Source organism: Canis lupus, chromosome 35, assembly GCF_003254725.2.
Source record: "Canis lupus dingo isolate Sandy chromosome 35, ASM325472v2, whole genome shotgun sequence".
NCBI classification, from domain to species: Eukaryota; Metazoa; Chordata; class Mammalia; order Carnivora; family Canidae; genus Canis; species Canis lupus.
In genome coordinates, this window is record NC_064277.1 from 12,610,314 (window position 1) to 12,632,019 (window position 21,706).

The 21,706-nt window shown below is 41.8% G+C and overlaps 1 protein-coding gene across 10 annotated transcripts in view; it reads left to right on the forward strand.

The window, feature by feature from the left end:
• Window positions 1-21,706, forward strand: part of PHACTR1 (phosphatase and actin regulator 1) — a 558,131-nt gene that overhangs the window by 318,288 nt on the left and 218,137 nt on the right. Inside the window, exon 2 of one of the 10 annotated variants that reach the window (XM_025444334.3) lies at window positions 12,903-13,099. The exons of the other annotated variants lie outside the window; for them this stretch is intronic. The gene's annotated coding sequence lies outside the window, so the exon portion shown is untranslated. The remainder of the gene's footprint in view (window positions 1-12,902; window positions 13,100-21,706) is intronic. 10 annotated transcript variants of the gene reach the window in all.

Sequence of the window (21,706 nt, forward strand, 5' to 3'; positions counted from 1 at the left end):
AGTGAACCTTTTTGGCTTGCCCAGAGTCCTACCTAATGTTGTCATATCCAGAATAAATAGTATGGTGCAGTTTCCCAACAGCCATGGTATGAGTTATTCATGCACTATTAAGTAGCCTATGGTCAGAACACCACAACCCAAAGTAAAACTGAATACGAAAGATGAGATTTTAATATTTGCCGTTGAAAGAGCCTTTTGCGGTGGAAATAGAAATAATGGGGGGGTGGGGGCACCTGGGTGGCTCAGTCGGTTAAGCATCCCTCTCGGTTTCAGCTCAGGTCATGATCGAGGGGTGGGGGCACCTGGGTGGCTCAGTCGGTTAAGCATCCCTCTCGGTTTCAGCTCAGGTCATGATCGAGAGCCCTGCATCAGGCTCTGCACTCAGTGGGGAGTCTGCTTCAAGATTCTCTACCCCTGCCCCCCCTCAAATAAATAAGTAAATCCTTAAAAAAAAAAAAAGAAATGATGAGCTATAGACCCCACCTGTCCTTGCCCAGGGTCTTTGAGATTGAATTGTGAAGGTATATGGTTATGGTTATGGTTATGATGGGACCATAGAAATAGCTTGGAATACCTGGTGAAGGTAATAGCTTTGGGACTACATGTGTGGGTTAACTTTTCAAGTTTTTCTGGAAGGCAGGAGGGGGAACATTCAAAAAGGAATATCTGTATTCAAGAAATAAAAGACACAAAACATAACTAAGGAGAATAGAGATTCTTTGGAAGAAAACTTAGAAGTGTCTTGGAAGATCCCCATATATAAGCCAGATAAGGGGAGGAGGGGGTTGCTCTGTGTGCCCTCCCATAGGGTCCTAGAATCCTAGAGATTTTTAGAACCACAGTTTAAATGTTGTTCTCTGCACTAGTCTATTTAGATGAGATACAATGTATTACAGAGTGATTATTGCATTTCTAGAATATAAACCTCACTTCCTAAGAGGAGATTACACCCTAAATTTTAATTCAGGGGAGATGATGAAACATCTAGGGCAGCTGTGATATAAATAATGTATAACCAAATAGGTAATAAGTGGGGGTGAGGTGGGGGTGGTGTGTTTGTGAAAGAGCAAGAGCATGCTCCACATGCACACCCCAGGGTAGAGTTAGCTTTGGGAAAATGTACAAATTGACTGAAGAAGTACATCATACGTAAGTGAGCAGGAATATAACATTCTTAGATTCAAATTATTTCAGTAGGAATGTTTAATCTCACACCAACATTATTAATCACCTTTTAAAAAAAGACAGCTGCTTAAAATGAGATTAGACTAAGCGCACAATCCCTTTCACTCCCTTCTTCATTGTCTGATGGTCCTGAAACCCACCACTGGATTTATAAGCGAGGGTTGAAGACCAAGCCGGAGTGACATTTAGCATTTAAACCATAAGTGTGACAGATGGGTCAGTGTGTGTTACTGGTTAAAGTACATAATTCACTGTGAATGAAATGGCACAAATTTACTTTGAAACTATCCTAGCCTAAATTACAGTAGGATTGAACTGGGAGGATTTCCACCATGATTTTGGAAAGCAGACACGGCTTATTTTTATTGCAAAATCCTAAGAGTGCAATTCCTGGCAGTGTTTACCAGAGAGAAGGAATTAGCAGCCTCAAGGGGAGGGTTAGGAAAACAGAGCACCCTCTGGGAATCAGCTCCTGCATCTCCATTCCAATAGCCTCAGCAGAAAGCAGCCTCAGACCAGTCATTGGGTCCCAACCTCTCTTTACCTTCTTGCAAAAGGAGGTGAAGGAGAGGAGGATTGTTCTTGTGTTTGCAGAGGGTCTCAAAGATATTCAGAAGGCATCTGAAACGCTTTCAAAAATAAACACAGGGGTGTGTTGTGCATTTATATCCATGGTGCCAGCTTGGCTTTGCACATTCCCAGGGAGGAAGGAGATGCAGCATTTCTCTTTTCTCCTCTTCTTCTCTCTGTTCATTGGTGATGGTGGGTGAAAGAACAGAGGACCGACAGGCTGTGTGACCTGTAGGACTGGGCAAATGACTGCCGTCTTATTTCAAGGTGAAAGAGCAGAGGGGTCCCCTGAGCGAGGTGAACAGATGGCAGCATTGTTGCTGCTACACTGCTTCTGGCTGCGAGTGTCTCCCCACACACACCCCCAGCCTCAGCCGAGCCCTTTTCAGACTGTGCAGGTCACTCTAAAGAGCAGTCTCCTGGAGGCTAATGTAGAGACCGAGTGCGTGCTGATGGCCGGTCCTCCTGCTCAGAAGAAAAGGGCTGCACGTTCTTCAGCAAGGGTGGGTGGGCTGAGGTCCTCTGGGAAGTACAGATCCTCTTTAGGATTCATAGTCCTCTGCTATTCAACTAAATCCATAGAAGCCACAGAGTTTTTAAAAGGAATGACTGTGTCTATGACTTAGAGATCCAAGGTGTTGGAGGGTATTAGGGAGCAGTCTGGAAGTGGGTGGTAAAATTGGGGTACTTTGCACCTCCACCTTTGGTCTTGATTTGCTCCCTTCCTTTGCTTCCTTATAGGTATTCAGGGTCATAATATGTTGGGTTCCTCCCAAAACACAGAAGTTTAAATTCGCCTTACCACTTGTGGGAGAATAATTTTTTGCCAGGCGTCTAAATATGTTGAGATCTATGCTGTTATAACCAGTCCAAGGTAATAAAGCAGAAAAGACAAAATCTTCCATTTGGAAATATGGTCTGCCCAGATTCTGGGGTCTGTGCCATTCCAGCAGAGACCAGCGGAAAGCATTCCCCTTCCTGCCAGAGGCTTAAGTTAAGGGGGGGACTGTGTCATGCTTCTCTATTTTGTCTCCCAAAGCGGCTCTGATTACAATGGGAGAAACTTTATTTTTATTTTATTTTATTTTTTTTTACAATGGGAGAAACTTTATAATTCAAGTTCTAAAGTTCAATGTTGAGATTTTTGTCAACTTTAATGAGATGTTTTCTGGAATGTGTTCCACATAACACTTGTTCCTTAGGATGGTAATAGGTGGTATGTGAAAAATTTCAAGATCAAACTAATTTGGAAAACTGAGCTAAGACAAAGTTAAGTAGATTGTTTTAATCTCGGAGCCCTTGGTATGCCCGTGCACATTGTGAAGGTTCAAAAACAAAGTGTGTATACTTGTTTACCCACATTATTAGTGGGTTTTTTTGTTTCTGGGGGTGGAGAGAGCATCACAAAGGATGAATGCCCCAGAGGAAAATTAATGTGCTGTTTCAGAAGTCCTCCTGTAGAAAATACTATATTGATTGACCATGTTTCCTACTTTGAATCACAGAACAAAGAGGTACGTTCATGAATATTTCCTTCTACTGGGAGCTATTAGCACTAAACTTTACATACTAACTGAAAAGAAATACTTGTGCTGAACATACTGATTCAGTGAATTTTTTTTTTTTTTTTTTTTTTTTTGGTTAAAAGAGCTCTGAATGCAAATTAAACTATTATATTGATTTTACCTGTGCTTCAGTCAATCCAGGCATTAGGGACTTTCTGCTTCTCTAGTCAGGCTCTAGAGCCATATGGCAGGGCTGGGGGTTCCAGAGACCTTGTGGTCACCACATGTGGAACATTTTAGGTCTGTGTTACTCAACTGTAGGACTATTGACATTTTGGATTGGCTGATTCTTTGTTGGAGGTGGAGGGTTCTGTGCATTGTAGGATATTCCGCAGCATCCCTGGTCTCTACACACTAAATGCCAGAACTCTTTAAAATGTACCTGGGACTTTATTTCATCATGTATGATAAGGGGACAGACTCGGAGAGAACTGCCTTTCAACCAAGAGTTTATTTCTTACAGTTTGCAAGAGGTGGGGCATGCATGCATGCCGTGCAGGGCCTGCCACTTGGAGAAGTATTAGGGTTGGTTAGGAGGCAGAAAGAACAAGGGAAGAGCCCAGCTCAGAGCCTTTAGTGTGTGTGTGTGTGTGTGTGTGTGTGTGTGTGTGTGTGTGTGTGTGTGTTGTGGTTTTGTTTTGTTTTGTTTGCAGGGAAGGAATGTGCAAGTCAGGATAGGCAAGGTTGAGCAAGTGTAGGATTGGATAGTTTGAGTAATTTTGCCTGGCTCAGAGCTGTGGAGTGGTTTCTGGTTGTAAGGAACCTGACCCTGGGGTGACTGAGGACAGAGCAAATATTAACTTGGTACCAGAGGATTAGATAAAGGAGGTGTTTGGGGTATAAGCTTTGGTTTGGTTGGTTTGCATAAAAAAGGTGAGGCAGCAGGCAAGTTATTCACTATCTCTAGGAATTAGCTGGCCCTAGGAGGGGCCAGGTCTCCTGGATGTCAGAGCATCAAAAAATACAAAAAAATATTAAAAACATGATTGATACAGCTATCTCCCAGTGACGACAACCCAAAATGTCTCCAGACATTGCCACATGTCCCCTGGTGGGGGGGAGGGGTGCAAAATCAGCCGTGGGGTTAGGAACCACTGCTTGAGGGCCAAGGTGGGTAGTGCCAACCATGAGTGGTCTCACCAAAGCAAGAGAACACCGTGACTAAAGTTCCAGAAGACAGCTCTGCGTGAAGGTGCTGATTTGGATCAGCAGAAGTCAGGAGGATGTCCTGAGGAGGGGGATTCATGTGACCTCGAGTAAAGGTTGGGGAAGGCGGAGACTCAGTGGGCAATAATATCTCGTTCACTTACTGTACATCCAGCCCTGTGCCAGTGATGGGAATTGTGTCCTTCCTCTTCCCAAAAGATCAGTAGTATTTATCTCATCTTGACAGAAAAGGAAAACGAGACTCCAGGATTAAGCGTCAGGCTGGGTCACACCGTGGGCATGTGTCGGTGTTGGGATCTGCAGTCAGGTCTCTGTGATTAGAAATAACATCAGGTTAAGGTGAAAGGATATTCAATTACAGACAGAAGTGTCTAGACTGAAAGGTAGGTGGTACCCGGAACGGTGGCAGATTCCTAGCAGGGGACTGGTATGATGCAGAGGGCATCTGGGTTCATCTGGCACCAACACAGGGGAGCTGCTCACAGGGGGGGCTGGGGTGCTGCGTGGCTGGGTGAGACCAGGTAATACAGGTGTGATGATGCATGCGTGGCCAAGGGTGGTGACGATAGGATTGGGGCGAAAAGGGGGGCAGCAGAGATATTTCCAGGCAACAGGAAATAAGGGCTGAAGAAATGAGTGAAAGGTCATACCTCGTTGGGTCTGAGACAGAAGCAGGAGCAGAATGGGGCTCCCCCCACCAAGGGAGGGACCTGGGTGTAATAGGGAAGTGGGGCTGGGGGGTGAGGGGAGTGTATCAGAGTGTGGTGGAGTCTGGGCTCACCTAAAGAGCTGAGTTTTCCATTTCCATGCCTTGTTTTTAATTTTCAGAATTAGCTCCCTCATTTGACACTCCCAGGAGCCAGGCACTGCTCCTTTGCCCTTGACATATATGAACTCACTTATTACAGTGGCTTCTGAATATGAAGGCTCAGAGAGGTCAGTGACTTGGCCCCCATCTGGCTCCAGGGTCCTGCCCTTAGGTCGCCCGCTGTGCAGCCCCTGGACCACGTTATTAATGCTCAGCTGCTGGGCGCTCCTGACAACTTTCTCTCCTATCCTTGCCTTTCTCATCTTTGGAACAAAGGAGCTGAGCTTGTAAATCCTTTTGCTCTACTATTCTGTGTCTAAGGGTAATAATTCCACTTGCTGAACAGCCGAGCCATAATTCTGTTACTTAATTCAACATGACGGAGACCTTTATCTTAAAAAGAGAAATGGGTTTTCTGGTGTCTTCTCTATGAGCCCTTGGAGGATGGCTTGGGAAAAGAGCCTCCTCTGGAACCCTAGCACCCCGCCGCCCAGCATAGTTTGCAGAAAGCCGTTCTGCCTGTACCTCAGTTTCCCCTGCTCACCTGTGAGCTCCTTGAGGGCAAGATGAGGTTTTATTCGCTTTTGTATTCCTGGCACATAACTTGTTCCCAGTGGAAAATCAATACTTGTTTTGTTTTCGCTTTTTAATGATTTCAGACTGTGAGGGAATCATATTTAATAAGTTTCACTTGTGTAGCATTACCATCATTCAGGGATACTCTTTCTGGAAGAAGAGGATAGTATTTAGCCCTTAGCATGCTTACAAAAATAGAGGCAGGGAGTCGTGTTAGAAGGAAATGAAGCTTCTTAGCCAGCTTGTGTGAGGGCAAAGGACTTCGGAGGCCTCAATGTATGGAGCGGGAGGTCAAGTTGACGTTACTTAGCATCGAAGAGTTTAGACAGGCGTTGGCGAACTTTCTCTGTAGAGGGCCAGATAGCAAACATTTTAGATCTCACCATATGGTCTCTGTTGCAGCTAATCAATTCTGCTGTTGTAGCTCAAAAGCAGCCATAGGCAATATATGAGAAATGAAAATACATGAAAAATGAAAAAGCATGGCCGTGTTCCAGCACGATTTTATTTACAAAGATGGGCAGCCAGCCGGACTTGAACTAAAGGGTCAGAGTTTGCCAAACCCTGATGTTGACTCGCAAGCATGATAGAACAGGGCATGTATCCCAGCCACTTACTGTGTGGTCTTCATTAGAATATGCCTCTGATTTCCCCATCTATAAAATGGTGCTCTAACCACATCCACACCCAGGGCCGGGGTAGGATTAAATGAGATGACATAAAGCATTTGGCACTGACCGACCCTAACATACATCAAGCACACAATAAAGGGTTGTTATTATTATTATTATTATTATTATTATTATAAGTAGTACGTATCTCCTCTTGCCTTTTTATCCTTCTTTTTTTCCCCTTTTAATCCTTCTTGCTTATCATTGTATTAAATACGCTTCCATGAACTCATTCTTGTGAATGCTATGTCAAACCGTTTTACTTTCAGTCTTCCTTTTTTATCTTTACACTTCTTCAGTTTGAAGAAGAATAAGGAAAATATCCGTAGTTCCTCCTAACTAGGATTGTTATAAGAATACAATTCACGTGCAGTGATTCACACGGCACTTGGGAAATAGCACTGAGTATATTGTAGCTACGAGGATAATGAAGAGGTTTAAAGATGTAGGTTTGCAGAATGAAGAATTTAAGAAAGTCACAACTTAGAAATCTAGGAAATTTCAATTGAATGGGAATTCTGATGGAGAGATTTTTAGTATTCAGGCTAAAAACTTCATTTTTTTATTTTGTTTTTAACATTTGGAATCAATTAATTGGTTGGCTCAGTTAATCAGTGATTTCCTGAAGTGGAATCCATTGCTCATAAAACTAGGAACTTTAAAACCAGTCAAGGCATTTGCTTTTTGAAATGATCTGTTTATATTATAGCCGAAACAAGATAAATCACACATGCAAAACAGCTGTCTTGTTGGTCGTGAAGAACAGACTGTGTTCTGCTTATTGAGAACACTCAAGAGCAGTCATTGTGCTGAGCCGACAATTGTTCAGTAACATATACAAGAGGTGAATGCAGGACTTATCCAACTGGGCCCGGCTTCTTCCAAGACATGTGTTTTAAGGCTTGGAGAACAGATTTCTCACCCTTGGCACTCCTGACATTCTGGGCCAGCTTATTCTTCATGATGGGCGGTTGTCCAGTGAATTGTAAATGTGCAGCATCCTGACCTCTACTCGCTAGATGCCAGTAACAACCCCCACCTAGCCCCAGATTTCGCCAAATAGCTTCCCCTAGTTGAGGATGGCTAGTGTAGACAGATGCTTTGACAGTGCCTAGAGACCTCCTGTTGCAACATTTCCAAGCAATGGCAACTTATTCCTATGGAAACACGCATGCCGCATTTCTTGGGGTTGTCCTGATTTCAGATAGCCTCCCCCACTGATTCAGCATGCATGCCGCAACTTGGAAGCCCACCTAGGCTGATTTTCTTAAAACTGAAAACAGGGTGTGAGCGTCCCTATGCAGCGTTAGTCTTGCTTAAGCTCTGAAGTTTGAATAATGTGTATTGTGCCACCTTTCCTCTTAGTCTTTCTGAATTTTGCTTAGACAAATAGTTGGTGCGCTTCATATTGGTTAACAAAGCTAAATGTCATCATATATCGTAAAAGTGATGAAAGTCCACTGTTAGTTTAACTGAAAAAAATTTCTCATTTAAAACTTTAATAAAAGGCAGAGCAATACAATTTTTAGGTCTCCTGTTTCCCGTACTGGTGATAAGGTAAAGCTTTTTAGTGGCTTTCATGTGTTCCACAACCATTGATTGGTTTAGTAATGCGTTATATTATATGTGTCTGGGAAGGGCTGGCTTCTTGGAGTGCATGAGAAGTGCTATATACCTGTTTCCTGGAATACCTTTCCAGGCTAATTCTGGCACATTGCCTGTATTACCTGAAGCAGATTCATTTATCTTTACCTTTTTTAAAATTTTTATTTATTTATTCATGAGAGACACAGAGACATAGGCAGAGACACAGGCAAAGGGAGAAGCAGGTTCCCTGTAGGGAGCCTGATGCAGGACTCGATCTCAGGACCCCAGGACCATCACCTGAGCCAAAGCAGACGCTCAACCACTGAACCCTTTGCTCGGTTCTTTAAAACAGGTACCAAAAATTACCAATTTTCTTTTTAACCCACCTTTGTCCGAAGAATACAATGATAGCAAGAAAAAAATTGAAGTTTCCTTTTTTTAGTAGATCTTACCCCCATGGTGCCACATGGGAAGGTGGCTGTGTATTAAATCTATAATAAGGTAAGTTATGGGGAACATTGAAACAGGTGTCACTATTTAAATTGCGTCTTGAAAATATTTATGCTAGAACCTGTCTATAGCTTTCTATATCACTATTCTGAGACTTACGGAATTTACCAATCTAATGAAATACCACAGTCTCAACACTGGGGAGAATTTGTGAATATACTATTCCACCTAATGCTGTAAAATAATTACTCGCGGAGATATCTTTTCTGGTATTATACAGCCTGGGAATAACTTTACCAAATTATTCCTAGGCTATTCTGTATTTGTCATTTATTAAAGAGATACATTTTACACTAAACAGTAATACCTTGAAAAGTAACTGTGGCCCATAGTACTGTGTATTTTTGGAATGTTGACTTTCCTGAGACATAATTAAGCTCAACCTATTTTGTACTGAATCTGTGTACAGATAATAATCTGCCTTTAGTTCCTCCCCTATTTTAAAGCATTTGACTAAATGCTCTTAAAAAGTAACTCTTAATTTTGAGCTCTAAGTCCTGGGGGAAGTCTTGGTCTCACAGTAGAATAGATCTTGTTTCTGTGTGTTGTTAAAATAGTAATTTCTAGGTTCTACTTATTACTGTGTACAGAATATCCCTCGTGCCTTGGATCTTTGTGACATTTACTAACTCTGTGATGAATTTTTATTCTGTTTGAGAATATGGAAGATCATATGAAATCAATACTTTTGTTATTATATTGGAGTCTTGGTCAAAATTTCCAGTAAGAGCAAGTCTTAGTTTTGTGAAACTTTTTTATTCCTGAGTGTCATAGAAAGTGAAGCTGGCTAACGTCTCCCTTTCCTACTCTTTTCCTGTACTTTCATTTTTTCTTTAATGCTACGGTTTTAATCTTAGCTTGCAATTACGTTTATAAGGAGAAAAATCTGGAAGACAGCCGCTGATTAGCTAAGAGTTTCTGTGCCATAGTATGAAGATAGCATTGGTGCATATTCTTGTTAAAGGAACAGCCTGGAGCTCCATTCCTAATGCCCCCACCCCACCCCCCTACAACCCAAGCCAGACCCCAAACTTTGGATCTTCACACAAAATCTTCAAACTCTTTAACATTAGATTTTTTTCATGTCAGCAAAATCTTTACCATTGCTTTCTGGAAGGCACTTGATTTGGAAGAACGAGGTGAGACTGTCCTTCCATCTTTCTAGCTCCAGCCGAATTGCAGACTGCGACTACATGAAGATATTTCTCATTTTCAGGATGCAATAACTGCAAACACTTGACCTATTCTACTAGATTAGGACAATAGTTAGGATAGCTACTGTTAGGACAGAACTATAAAAAGTATTACTGCCAGTTTTACAGACAAGTGGTCCTGTATGGGCACATTCTGCTAGAATGTACCATTATATTTTTGATTCTTTCTGCAGAGAGCTGTCTCTAGCAGTTATTGGCAACTAGACAAAAACATTTTCTAAAAATCACCATATGATACTGTTTGTTTTCAGATGTTTATTCTAGTTGGTTGGCTTCAGAACCAGAGAGGAAAATGCACTAGATGGTATTGATTCAATCTGTCAGAATTCAGAAGCTTATTAATTCCTGCAGGTTTGATTGCAGGCATAAAAGTTGCTTTACAGTATGAATTGTTCTAGAAAAGAACTTTCCTGATGCTATACAGAGCTGATTTGCCTGCTTCCTGTCCCACAGGGCATCCTAAACAAAGTGCTAGATTATGGTTTTTAATAAACCTATCTACATACCTTCTACTGAATATAATAGAGCAAAACAGCCACAGGAAATATTTCTGCTGACATTTCAGTACAAACTTAACTTTAAGAAAATCTGAAAAACCGTTTTCTCTAGATCCTGTCTGAACCATTACATGACTGTGTGTGCCCCACAATATTGTGCTTTTGAAGAGCAGAGACCCCTGTCTATCCAATTCACAAAGCTGCATACAGAGCAGATGTTTAATAAATGTTTGTTGAACTCAAGTCATGGAGGGTGGTTTGTTGGAGAAACTGATTTTTGTTAAAAGTCTTTATTATAGATTTTTTCCCCCTCTAAACCACTTCTCCTCATATTTTATCTTAGGAGTTCAGTTATTGTTCTCTCGGTGAGCCAAGGAAGAACTCAAAATGAACAGCCACTGTTTCACGCCCCTGTGGATAATTCATGGCTGAATTCTCCAGATAATTAGAAAAAATTCCCTTTTATTGGCTTTAGGGTTGTGATTGTATCAGACTGTGACACAAAAGACTTCCTTGTCAGACTTAAGTTTTCTAGCTGTGTCTTCTCCACTTGCAAATACGGATTCCCTTAACCTGGCTTGTCGTCCTGAGTTGAATCTTTCTCAAATCCATTCAGTCCCATCACGGCATCTAATTTTTAAATCAGCATCAAAGAGAACAGTTATATTTGCATGCGAGCCAGTATAAATGGCCAAAATTTACTTTTCTGTGTAGCAAAAGGGCAGGAAATAGACCAAGGAATTACCTTCAGTGTTTCTTGAAGGATAGTTCAATAAATATCAAATGCTGTTAGAAAACCTATGAAAATATTGACTTCATGGGGTCTAATTCCTTTCTGCTTAATGGATCTATACCAAATCTCAGGCAATTTCCATCTAAATATATGCCTCCAAAGCCTTCCGAGTGTTCACAGAGTGTTTGCTTTGTGTACTGCATGATCACATTGTGAATATATTTGAATTCCTCTTTGCCTTTTTAGTCAACTTAGCTATAAGATTAAAATCCAAAATTTTTCCCCAAGACAAAAAAATTAACCATAGCTATATCTTATTAGACCAGCCAGTGGGCTCTGTTGTTTTTATTAGTCTATAAAGTACTTGACATCCATTTTTTCATGAATGCCGTTTTCATGTGAATTAGATTCTGTAGAATAAAGATGGTTTTGGCATCCAACTCAATTTGAACTTAGCTATACACCCTCCTCTCATAAAGAGCCCCCTCATTTCCCCCTCCATTTTTTTGATGGGGGTTCATCTCCTTTCAGAATACAAATGTTCCAGAAAAGTTGTAAGTGGCTAATTTTTTTTTAAACCCAGCAAACCATTTTAGCGCACTGTTGTTTCTATTTAAATAATTCTTACAATTCCACTTTGAAATGCAAGAAATTTGCTAGCTAAGAATTATGACTAGTGGAATATCAAGGTGATATATTTTTAAAATTTTTTTTTCAGTTTTTTAATTAATAGGAGTATCTGAGTGGTTCAGTCAGTTAAGTGTCTAACTTTGGCTCAGATCATGGTCTCAGGGTCCTGAGAATCCAGCCGAGTCAGGGCTCCCTGGTCAACGGGGAGTCTGCTTGTCCCTCTCCCTCTGCCCCTCCCTCCACTCGTGCTTGCTCACTCTCTCTCAAATAAATAAACTTTTTTTTAAATGTTATGAATTTATAATAATATTTGGTTCTTAACTATGGCCAGGAGCTGAATTAACCATTTTGGTGCATTATCTTATGTAATACAACACTATTTAAAGATATTGGGATGCCTGGGTGGCCTAGTGGTTGAGCATCTGCCTTTGGTTCAGGGCCTGATCCTGGAGAGCCGGGATCAAGTCTCACATTGGGCTTCCTGCAGGGAGCCTGCTTCTCCCTCTGCCTACGTCTCTGTCTCTCTCTCTCTCTCTCTCTGCCTCTTGTGAATAAGTAAATAGAATCTTAAAAAAAAATAAAGAAGATCTTCTCATTCTAAAAGTTTTTATTTTTTTATTATTGTCATTTTAAGGTGAGGAAACTTGCCTTAGGTCAAGAGGCTCATTTCTACCCATTCCAACACTGAGTTCTTAAATGCTGCATCACACATACTCCACTGATAGCCTCCGGGAAGAAAGACAACATTCAAAATTATCAGTAACTCCTCTATTCCCTGTACATTCAACCACAGCTCCACTAAGTACCATTTTGTTAGATTTAAACCCAAGTGCAATTTTCACATTATAATAATGGCAATGTGCTTTTCATAAAGTCATAATAGCTACTGTGCTACATGCCATGCTAAATGCTTTCACATATTTCATTCTTCATAATATTCTTCATTCATCCTTTACAACAATTTAAGAGATAAGTCTTGGGACGCCTGGGTGGCTCAGTGGTTGAGCGTCTGCCTTGGGCTCAGGGCATGATCCTGGGATTCCGGGATCGAGTCCCACATCAGGCTCCCTGCAGGGAGCCTACTTCTCCCTCTGCCTGTGTCTCTGCCTCTCTCTGTGTCTCTCATGAATAAATAAATAAAATCTTTAAAAAGAAAAAGGATAAGTCTTATTTTCCCTCTTTTACAAAGGTACATGCTGAGGCCTTGCCTCTGGCTTATAGATGGCAGAGAAGGGATTGAATTCAACTCTATCACCACACCCCAAATCAGAAAATACAATTATAGAGAAGATCATCTATGACTTTATGGTGCAAGTAGAACCTCTCTTCATAGCTGAGTTTCTTCTTTCAAATCCTATACCTGTGGATACACAGGTACATAGATAGGTAAGTAAACTTCTTTTAGAACAATCTAGCTATTTGATACATAATGTTTGGCAACTTATTATCCACTGAACTGGCAACCATGAGAGTTTTTCATGTCAGTAATTAGAGATGTCCATCCTCATTTATAACGGCCACATAGTCATGCATCTGATTGTCATCCCTTAGGGTAATCCCTCATGGCTGGACAGTTGGGTTACTTTTTGTGCTATTAAAATACAAATTAAATTTAATTTGTGATGCGACCCTTCAATTTTGATATATGTATCAAATTTGATAGCAAGTCAGCAAATCACTATGTCACATAGAGACTTTTGTGAACAGCCAGTTATCAAGTCAAAGCAAAAGCAGTTCAATCAGATTGGGCATAACCCTTATAACCAAAACACACCTTTCAAGAAACATATGACAGCCTCTCATCTTGCCCTTGCATGCGTGAAAAGTCTCCCTGTGTCTTACCTGTGGCTTGGAGGTAGATACCATCTCCTGTTCTGTAGCCCCGCCTCCAGCCAGGGCTCTCTCTAGAAGTAAATAAAGAATGAGTCATACCTATAGTTGATTGTTCTAACCATGAACGTTCCAGGAGATGGGAAATATTTTATATAACAAGCCAGAGCCTACCCTGTCCTTTTCTAAGAAACCTGAATTCATTTATTCATTCAAAAATCCTTACTGATCATTTCCTGTGTGTTATGGTCCTTAGCCACCAATCTAGTAGGGACATGTCAATCAGGATGCTTTGGCTGCAGTGAGAGAGCTCCCTGCACATTTGCCCTTAAACAAGGAGATCATTCACTAACATAAATTTGTAAGTGGAGCTAGTTCCAGGCCCGATTCCACTGCATCACAATTCTGTACTTTGCCCTCTTTTGCTTCTGGACTCCATCCTCAGGCTGATTGAAAAATGGCTGTAACAGTTCAGTCCTCACATCCGACACCACAGTGACCAGGGCGGAAACAGGACTGTCTCTTGGCTATTAGAGCAAGGAGGCTGTTCTTAGAAGCCCCACTACCTAAAGGCATCACTTATGGATCTCACTGGCCAGATCCGGACAGCCTACCCACTCTTAATTACTGACCAGAGATCCACCCACTGGTGTTGGAAGTAGGGTCAGATTCTGGAAAGCTCGTGCTCCTGTGGAGAAGATGTAAATAACTGAGCCTGATCTGGGTTCTCTCTTGGGAAGGAGGATGCACAGAAAAGGGCTTGACATTCTCTGTTAAAGGGGAAGCTGGCATTGCGAAGTGACACAAATAATCATCCAGGCAGAGGGAATGGCAGGTGTAAAAGCCTCGAGGCAGAAATTACATGTTTCTTGTTGGCTTTGAAGAAGAAGAAGATTAGCAGGGTTAGAGCCAGTGAGGGGGGCAGATCATGGCCCTCCGAGTTGACGTGACATCTCTGAGTCCTTAGCCTGAAAACAGGATGACTCACTGGGGGCTTTACAGCAGAGCAATGGCATGTTTGTGAGAGAGTCCCAGGCTGCTGTGTGAAGGCCTTGGAGATGAGTAGTAGGATTAAGAATGGACGTTGGAGGTGCCCGGGTGACTCAGCTCTTGGTTTTGGCTCAGGTCCTGATCTTAGGGTTGTGAGGTTGAGCCCCATATTGGGCTCCATGCTCAGTAAGGAGTCTGCTTGAAGATTCTCTCCCTCTGGTCCTCCCCATGTGCTCATGTTCTCTCTTGCCCTCTCTTTGTCAAATAAATAAATAAATCTTAAAAAATAAATAAAAGAATGGAGTTGGTGTTCTGGGCAACTGGTCTACCTTGAGGAGAGTAGAGAGGGCTGGGAACTATTGAAGAATTCGTTTTGACCACTCTTGGTGATAAATTGGATCTGGGGGAGTTGATGGAAGAGGTGATATCAAAAATGACTCTGGATTTCTGTCTGAGTGTTTAGAAAACTGACCTTGCCATTCCTAAAGAAGTGATCAGATTGGGGCACCTGGGTGGCTCAGTTGGTTTTAAGCATCTGCCTTTGGCTCAGGTAATGATCTCAGGGTCCTGGGATCAAAGCCCTGTTTCTCCTTCTCCCTCTGCCCTCCCCCCACCCCTCTCCCCACTTAGGCTCACATTCTCTCTCTCAAATAAATAAAATCTCTAAAAAAATTATCTGATTAAGGGTGAAAATAATTCATTTTCAATAAAGTGAATTTGAGATGACTATAAAATATTATTTAGAGATAAAGAGTAGTAATAATAGAATGATTCAGACACCTGTTCAAAATGTTTTCTTTGTATGAAATAATCATGTTTTCACAGTAACCCAATGAGGCTGATGCCGGTGTTAACCCCATTTTACAGATATGGTAACTGAGACTCAGAGAAATTAAGTAATTGGGCCAGAATTAACATAGCTAGTAAGTTGTTTTATCAGTTAGAAGAGCCTTCAAGGCTAGAAGCTTACATTTAGAAATATTCAGCTCATCAGTGTTCCAGCCACAAGAGTAAATGGAGTTGTCTAGGGACAGCTGAGCTATGGGAAATTTCATGATTAAATCCAAGTCTGGTGGACACACAAGAACTATAGAGGAGGGGGCGCTTGGGTGGCTCAGTGGTTGAGCTTCTGCCTTGGGCTCAGGGTGTGATCCCTGGGGTCCTGGGATTGAGTCCCACGTGGGGCTCCCTGCAGGGAGCCTGCTTCTCCCTCTGCCTGTGTCTCTGCCTCCCCCTCTCTCTCTGTGTCTCTCATGAATAAATAAATAAAATCTTGAAAAAAATAAAAGAGCTATACAGGAGAGGGGAAAGGAAGAAGAGGGAGAAAAAGGTCTTCCTATAGGTTGGCTTTAACGAATGTTAAATTGTTAAAAACAAACAAACAAACAAACAAACAAACCATAAATTATTTTACTCCTTTACAAGCTAAGAAGCAGGTTTTGTTTTATTTTTACCTTTTTTTTTTAATTTATGATAGTCACAGAGAGAGAGAGAGAGAGAGGCAGAGACATAGGCAGAGGGAGAAGCAGGCTCCATGCACCGGGAGCCCGACATGGGACTCGATCCTGGGTCTCCAGGATTGTGCCCTGGGCCAAAGGCAGGGGCCAAACCGCTGCGCCACCCAGGGATCCCTAAGAAGCAGGTTTTAAAAGGTTTTGAACTTCTGCCAGAGAGTGTGTGGAACATGGACATGTTATGTCAACACCTGATTCTGTCATTGACAAACTACAGTTTGTATAAACTTCTGCAAGTCACTCCTTTGCATTAGGATTAGGTTCGACTGCATAAACCAAAATCATAATAACTTAAACAAGGTAGCAGTTTATTTCTTTCTCGTGGAAAAATGCAGAGGCCTCCAGTTCAAACCTATCATGCGTGATGGCTCCATGGTGCTACCTTACTACCCTTTCATTACTATGAAGTGACTCTTGTCCTCATAGTGGCTGCCAAATTCCAGCCATCACAGCTTTGCTCTAGAAAACTGGGTGAAGGGAGAAGCAGATGAAAGAAATGGCACATCCCTTCTCTTTAGCAGACTTAGCAGAAGTCCCAAAACATCAGCTTACAGCTCAGTGGTCAAAGGTTAGTAATATGGCCACACCCAACCTCCGAGGAGGCTAGGAAATGGTCTTTTAGTTGGGCAGGAAATCAAGAAACTTTCACTAAAGAGAAGAGAAGAATGGATATTGGCAGGCAACCAGCCATCCCTGCCACTGTCAATTTGCTCTTCTCTAAAATAAGGATTAACATATTCGCTCTACCTCTCCTGTTGGCTTGTTGTAGGGATCAGATGATACAACTGGGCAAGTGCTTGATAAATGGTGAAACACTATGCGGATAGTTGCCTGAGAAGGGCCATTGACTCCTCTTGCACACAGTAGGGATATATATTTTGAATGAGAAAAATCTTTGGAAAAGTTAAGATTTTCCACTAATCTGTAGGTGCAAAAACAGAAGCCAGGAAATGTGAACTGGGGAGAGAGGATGTTTTTCCTACAAATTTTCCCACAAATTTCCCTGACAAGGCTTTCCCTTGCTTTCAGAATCAATTTCAGGGCAGCCAAGACTGATACTTGATTAGCTCCGCAGTAAAATGTGCCATCGGTGTTGCCAAACGTAGGCACTGTCTGAGGAATGCAGGAGAATTATCTGTGGGGGCAGCAGTCATGTCATTAACCCACCTGTCCTTCCCGCTCTGACTTGCCAGTATCATGATGAGGGTTCCAGACCAAGGTCCCCCAAGAGGACTCCACTGAAAGGAGTGGCTCTATCATTCAGAGACTAGTTGCATTGGTCACTCAGAAATTGGATGCATCGTGTAGCTAGTTACTGTGCCTGGAGATTCTCGGAGCCGATGATGTTCTTTTCCCTGTTCATCCCTGACTGCCCTGGATTTATTTCATCTGCGAATGTTCATATCCTTTTTGAGTTTGCCTCCTCCAGAAAGACGATGCTTTTGCCTTTTAATGATGACTTTTAAGATTGTTCTTAGAACAACGTAAAGAATTTCGATGGACTCTCATTATACATGTGCTTTAGATGTTCCATATCAATTTCCCATTCCGTTCCGAATGGAATGGTGTTTACTTTTGTGTGGCACTTTCCATTTTAGGGTCTTTTTTTAAAAATTTATTTTAAAGATTTTATTTATTCATGAGAGACACAGAGAGAGAGAGAGGCAGAGACACAGGCAGAGGGAGAAGCAGGCTCCATGCAGGGAGCCCGATGTGGGACTCGATCCCGGGTCTCCAGGGTCACACCCTGGGCTGAAGGCGGTGCTAAACCGATGAGCCACCCGGGCTGCCCTCCATTTTAGGATCTTAAAGGGAGGAGCTTTACCTTCTCCCTCCTCAACTCCCTTACCCCATAGCTCGGGTTGTATGATTCATGTGTAACAAATGTTTGCAGAGTTAATGCACTGTAACCTCATGTGCTTTGATACCTCCCAAAAGTACCCAAAGGGACAGAGATGAGGACAGAGGCCCAAACCTGGCCTATTTCTTGTGACATCCCTGCTTTTGCCTCTAGTGACCTGAGGCCTTATCAACTAATACCCGGAAGCTTTGAAAAGGGGATGGAGACTAGCAAAATCAGAGCTAATTTAGTTGTGACAAGTTTTATTATGTAACCTCAAAGAAAAACTGAAGAGATGCTTTATAAATTATTATTATTATTATTATTATTAGTATTATTATTTGCTTTACAAATTAAACTACTGTATTGCCAGTAAAACTGCAGGCCAAAATTTTAACTTAAAACTTAACTTCAGCAACCTGGGGAGGTTTCCCAGTTGGAACTGGTGCTGTTCCGTTAGTTTCATTGCTGCTCTGGAGCATTTGATGGTCATTAACTGTACTTTCTGAAGCCTTCCAGCTAAGACACAGCAGCCTTCCCCCTTGCCACTGTCAGACGAGATGAACCAAGAGTAAATTCAGACAAGGAATAACCCGCAGAACCTCTCAACACCCTCGATCTGGAGTCAGGAGGTGTTTAATGAGCACACACTAAGTGCCAGTTATTAGTCTAGAGTTTTCATGTGTTAATATAATGATTATACCATGAGAAGTAGATATGATACCTATTTTGCTGTTAAGGAAATGCAAATCTGAGATTGATTAATTATGTGCCCATGCCCACAATGCGAATCGATGACAAGTACTTGTATCTCAGTGTTCAGAGTTCAAATTCTAGGCTCTGAGGTCAGTATATTCGGTCATTAAAAAAAAAAAAAGAATCTAAAAATGCACTCCTAATTCGATGTGAGTTCAGAACTTCTTAAGGGGAAAAATTAATTGATGACTTTCCCTGCTGAGATATCTTGAGAAATTGAACATCTTTCACGCAGAACAATAATAAAAGGTCCCCAATGGAATTATTGACAGGACAAAAAGAATAGGACATTTACCTCTGGGGAAAAAAAAGACTAATGGAACTCAGTTTCTGCGTTCTGAAACAAGAAAAATTAAGAATTCCTTGTGAAATAAGCAGTTTCTTTCTTTTTTGAGTAATGGTTCAAGCAGACCCACGTTAGAGCGATTGATGGCAAATACACTTGGAAATTATACACACAAGGGAAAGAAAGCAAAGCTGTTTTAGTAAAGACCAACATTCCTGCGAAAATATTTTCTCCAGGAGTGCTGTTTATATTTCACATGCTCACTACGCAAATGACAAACAGTACTGAAAAATTGGTCTGAACTAATGGGAGGTAAACAAAGAAACTGTTGTGTCATCAGAGAGAGAAAATGGAAGTAGATTCAGGCAATGACTCTTCCATGGAATGTGGGGTCTTCACAAGGTTCTCTATCATTCCGTGTTCAATAGGTAACCCAGGGGCTGTTACCATGAGATCTTACAATGAGCTCAAGGGAGGAAAAATGCTGAGGAGTGTGTTAACCTTGATAGTATCACGGGAGAAGAGACTGCTGAAAAGAGTTGGATCAAAAAGCCTACACTGCTTGGTTTCAGGCACCCTCAAGCCACCCATGAGGTTTGGGGTGTGAGAGATGACTGGCCCATCTTTAGTTCCAGGAGTCCTGGGCCACATTAACTGCCTGTTTGAGCTGTGCATTCTGGGCAAGTCACCTGACTCCCCTGCATCTAATTTCCTGCACCTGTAGAAGGAGTCATAAAGGACACTGCCTTGGCATTTTTAGAAATGATGCCCCTTGATGGGATGAGCACTGGGTGTTATTCTATATGTTGGCAAATTGAACACCAATAAAAAATAAATTTATAAAAAAAAAGAAAAGAAAAGGAAAGAAATGATGCCCCACAGAATGCTGGTCTATTTTGAGACCTCAGTGGTGTCCTACCGTGGAAACCAAGGAGCCATATTTGTGGTTAAATTAAGTTTGGGAACCAAAGGGTCAAACAAAGTTTACAAGGTGTATTGCGGACCTTCTCAGAGCCTTAAAAAGGCTAAAATAAATTGTGATGTGATTCTTTAAGAAGAGAACATGTTATGTCAGCCATAATTTCAGGGCAACAATGTTAGGAAATTTGATACCCTTCCACATAATGCAAATGTTATGAAGATCTAATGAAATAATAGATGTAAAAAAATGAAATAATAGATGTAAAAGCACTTGGAAAGAGGGGCACCTGGCTGTATGGCTCAGTCAGTGGAGCATGTGACTTTTCATCTGGGGTTGTGAGTTCAAGCCCGAGGTTGGGTGTAGAGATTACTTAATTTAAAACACACACACACACCTGGAAAGAATGAAGCACTATGTGAACATTAGACATGTGTAAAGAATTCAAATTCTTTGAATGTTTTGGAGCTGGCTAGCATCGCTGAAGGGATCTTCCTCCTTAGCCACCTGAAGGCTATGGATTTAATTGAGAAGAAGGGTGTAAGATTCTAGGCTTTGACAGGAATGCCATAGTGTATTTTCTGAAATGTAATTCTTAGACTGTTCACACCAAAATTACCTGGGCTGCTTATTAATGCATTTATGTTACGGGTTCAGATCTAAGATCAAGACCAAGGATCAAAAGTTTTAGCAGATACTTGAGTTGATTCCTAACTTCACTGAAGCTTGAGATCCACCAGCCCGGAGAATCAGAGGCCTGATCAGAGCCTCCAAACTTCATGTAATTCCTTAGTGGTGAAGTGGTAAGGAACTTCACCTTTTTGAGCAGGTGGTCTGCCCGGTACTAGAAGAGACCTTTTTTTAATTATAATTTTTTTTTATTTTTAGATAACTTTTATTGAGTCTCTGTTCCATGCCCCCAAGGAACGCATTTAATATACACCTGTTCATCCTTATAAGTCAGTATTATTCCTATGTTATAGGAAAGCAAGCTGACAGGACGTCCCTAAGGTCACACAGTGAATTTGTTAGAGCCCCTTGTTTAAAAGTGAGAGAGAACCCAACCCACTTGGGCTTAAGTAAAAAAAGAGAAGGTATTGGTTCATGTAATGAAAATGTCCAGAGTTAGAATGGTTTCAGGAAGGGCTGGATCCAGGGGTCCAAATGATATAAAGAAGTCTCAGTTTCACCTGAGCCATCCTTCCCTCAGTTCTTCTCTGTTGTTTCCATTCTGATAGGCTTTTCCTTCGAGGTGGCAGGAATATTACCATCAGCTTCCTGCTATAGAACAAGGCTTGGGAAACTATTGTCACAAGGGCTGGCTACCTGGTTTTGTAAATGAAATGGTATTGAACACAGCCATGGCCACTTGTGGACATTTGTCTGTGGCTGTCTTTATGCTGCAGTAGCAGTTGAGTATTGGCAACAGAGCTGTATGGCCCATAAAGCCTAAAGTATTTAGGATTTGCCTTTACAGAAAGGGTTTGCTGACCCCTGTGGGAGAAACCAAGTTTTGTTGGTTTGATTGTGAATCTGTGAGAGGCATTATTTATTTATTGTTAGAGTATCCGGACCCTAGGGCCTGATGTGTTAAGATGAACAAAGAACTGGGGTGCCTGGGTGGCTCAGTCGGTTAAGTGTCTGCCTTCGGCTCGGGTCATGACCCCAGGGTCCTGGGATTGAGGCCACGTTGGGCTCCCTGCTCAGCAGGGAACCTGCTTCTCCCTCTCCCTTTGCCCCTCCCCCTTTCTGCTTGATTTCTCTCTTTCTCTCTAATCAATAATCTTTTTTAAAAAGAAAGACGAGGGCAGCCCTGGTGGTGCAGCGGTTTAGTGCCGCCTGCAGCCCAGGGCATGAT